General features: G+C 42.6%; 1 long non-coding RNA gene across 1 annotated transcript in view; it reads right to left on the minus strand.

The window, feature by feature from the left end:
- Positions 1 to 1,269: 1,269 nt before the first annotated feature.
- The window catches only part of LOC138354490 (uncharacterized), a 12,615-nt gene continuing 11,517 nt past the window's right edge, over positions 1,270 to 2,367 (minus strand). The window contains exon 2 of the long non-coding RNA XR_011223587.1: positions 1,270 to 2,367. This exon is cut by the window's right edge and continues 5,485 nt beyond it. This is a non-coding gene — a long non-coding RNA (uncharacterized lncRNA).

Here is a 2,367-nt window from a genome sequence, read left to right on the forward strand (position 1 = left end):
AAAGCCAGGAGGGAGCGGGCCAAATATTGACACTTGGTCAGTACCAACGCCTCGGCCGGCGAGACAAGCCAAGGTCAACCTCTGCACAGTTACTGATCAAGGTGCACCTTGGTCACTTTTTCTTGTCCAGTAATGTCTGTACCTGTGTGTTCCCCGCACCCGTTAAACTGGTGTCAGCACCCGTGTCATATATGCACCTGTTATACACCTGTCAGCACCTGTGATGCACACACCTGTGGCGCTCATGTCAGCATGGACACCATATGCTGATGATAATGATGATAATAATAATAATAATAATAATAATAATAATAATAATAATAATACACTTACACAGTACAGTACTATTAATTTATAATAATAATGTTTACAAATACATCCGATAAACCAGGATACAGTAATACTTCACTTTACATGATACAGCGAGTCTTAGCTTGAGGGGTCAATATGTGTATTACACATGTATCCAGGTAGCACCGTTTTCAAAGTTAGTCTCGATAGTCTGGTGTTTCACCTCACGTGGAGGGTTGCGAGGTAAAACGCCTCTTGCTATGTTTATCCTCAAAGAATAAATCCACAAGAGCCGTGATGAGGGTTCGAACTTACGTCCAGGATGATCCCAGACGCGCCTTAATCGACTGCGCAACGACATGGATAAGAATTGCAACCAGGATTGCCACTGCTCTCACAAGGATCCCGCAGTCTCTCCGAGAAACAAACCGAGGTTTGTACAATGCCCCCCATGCACTCCGGCTCTGTCAAGAAGCTGTTCTACCGCCAGCAAGAGGTAGAACAGCTTGTTGCCAGAGCCCGAGTGCATGGGCGAAATTGTGTAAAACTGCGGTTTGTGTCTGGGAGAGGCTGCGGGATCCGTGTGAGAGCTGTTACCTTCATCACGGCCCTTGTAGATTTATTTCATTTGATATATCACGCTATTGTGATTTGTGTGTGTACTATATCCTCTATGTTCTCCTCTTATCCAGTAGTAAGAGGCGCCACCGCGCTCTTGGCCTCACATTATTCCTCTAAGAGCACTACATAACAATAAATTTTGTAGTCTCTAAGATGTTAGTTGTGGCAGAAGCTTACAGTTGGCTCCAGCAATGCTGCCAAAATGTGCTCCACTCACATAAATCAGCGTAGGATCAGTCTTAAATTAACATAGGATTACGTTCACCCAACATCGGATCAACGTAGGTTGAGCGTTACGGTGAGAGCATCGGGAATGGCCCGGGTGTGGTGGTCATAAGTTACAAATAAAACGAGAGGTCATATGCTGGTTTATTCGTAAAGATGGATGTTAAGGAGCGAGATGTGTACAAAGGATCACAATGTCTGGCTCAACACGTCTGTGTACAAAAATAATCACCTGCAAATACAAAGCCAAAGACGGCGCCTGCGCGGCCCATAGCGCGTGCACAAACCAACACATGATTGCTACCACTCATATAATGAACTGTGCAGAATTACTTAACAATGTTTGACAAGCATTTGTCGAAATTTGTCATGGTTTATGTATGTGGCAGTCGTTGTTAACTCGAATGTGGGGGTGTTCATTGGTCACAACTTAATACACTGCTTTACAACACAATAAATTGCCTTACAACACAACTTAACAGTTTGCCTTACAACAAAAGTTAACAGTAATGAATCAAGCGGCGAGACCCCACACACCGGTGGTGCCACACAGAAGCAAACATGAATGAACTACAAAAGTGTAACAATAAGCAAGGTCAAATTAGTAAAGGTACTTTCTGGTGGGTAGGTGGTAGAGGCGTCTCACTAGCGCGGGTCCTCCTCCTCCTGCTGCTGCTGCTGCTAATATCAAACAACAGTAAGTATTTAAGGTCCTAAATGTTGTCACTTTTTGGACCGCCAACTGAATGTATCACTGACGGACACCACGTAAGAGTCAGAACTGTAATTTTAATACAAAATGAAATCATTCCGTGACTACGTCACAAACTCATTTCCTGTACTCAAGAATGTATTAATACAAGTTTCCTAAGTAACATCTATGAAAACTCGATAGAGTATAGTGTAAGAGGCGGAGGTGAAGATTACGGCCTCAGGTGAAGGAGGCGAGTGCTTCACTACCTGTACTGCAGCTCACACATTAACCTCATATAACAATGACAAGTAAAGTAACAAAGGTATAAAATAAAACAATACAAATGTACATATTAATAATGAGAGTACTGGAGAGTAGCAACTATCTGAATATTGGTCAACAATGCCTTTCAGTGTTGGCCGACTCTATAAAGTACAAACATTCCATTGGATCCCGTAGCACCAGACATCACCAATTGTACACATCACAATTTCATGAATTGTGTCCACTAGAATCCAGTTATATAAAAAATAATA

Source organism: Procambarus clarkii, chromosome 63, assembly GCF_040958095.1.
Source record: "Procambarus clarkii isolate CNS0578487 chromosome 63, FALCON_Pclarkii_2.0, whole genome shotgun sequence".
NCBI classification, from domain to species: Eukaryota; Metazoa; Arthropoda; class Malacostraca; order Decapoda; family Cambaridae; genus Procambarus; species Procambarus clarkii.